Below are 629 nucleotides of genomic sequence, written 5' to 3'. Positions count from 1 at the left end.
AGCGGGCTCCGGACTCACCTCAGACTCACCTCCAGCCCCGGTAGCCTGCCGGTCAGTGCCTTAGCGCGGTGGGCGGGTCCGACCAGCAGCCTCCTGGCGCGCTGCCTTCTCGAGTCCGCCCCGCCTTCTCGAGTCCCGTCCCGAGCCCTCCGCGGTGCCCCCTTTTCCCGGTCTCCGTCTCCGTCAGAGCCAGGCCCCTGATGGCCACAGAGCACGAGCCCCCCACCCGAGCGTGTACGCACTCGATTTAGTATTGCATTTTGTCCGTTATTTTGGGGCCTCATAATTCATTTCTCCTTCTCCTTTGAGTCTTTTATGATTTGTTTTCTATATATATGCTTTGATTTATTTATGTGTTTTTTCTCCTGTTTCGGTTCCAGGAATTGCACTCAGGACCTTGTGAATGCGAGGTAAGTACTCTAGGGATGAGTTACATCCCCATCCATTTTGACTTTTGACTTTGAGATAGAGTGTCGCTAAGTTGCCCAGGCTGATGTCAAAACTGCATTTCTCTTGCCTAGCTGGGGATTTCTGCCTCTAGCTGGGATTACAGGTGTGGTGGTACGCACCTGTAATTCCAGCACTGGGGAAGCTGAGGCAGGAGGATCGCTGTTAGTTTGAGACCAGCC

This window comes from Fukomys damarensis, unplaced genomic scaffold, assembly GCF_012274545.1.
Source record: "Fukomys damarensis isolate Sample0158 unplaced genomic scaffold, DMR_v1.0_HiC HiC_scaffold_37, whole genome shotgun sequence".
Classification (NCBI taxonomy): domain Eukaryota; kingdom Metazoa; phylum Chordata; class Mammalia; order Rodentia; family Bathyergidae; genus Fukomys; species Fukomys damarensis.
The sequence above is the reverse complement of the archived record's forward strand: the minus strand, read 5'-3'. Positions refer to the sequence as shown.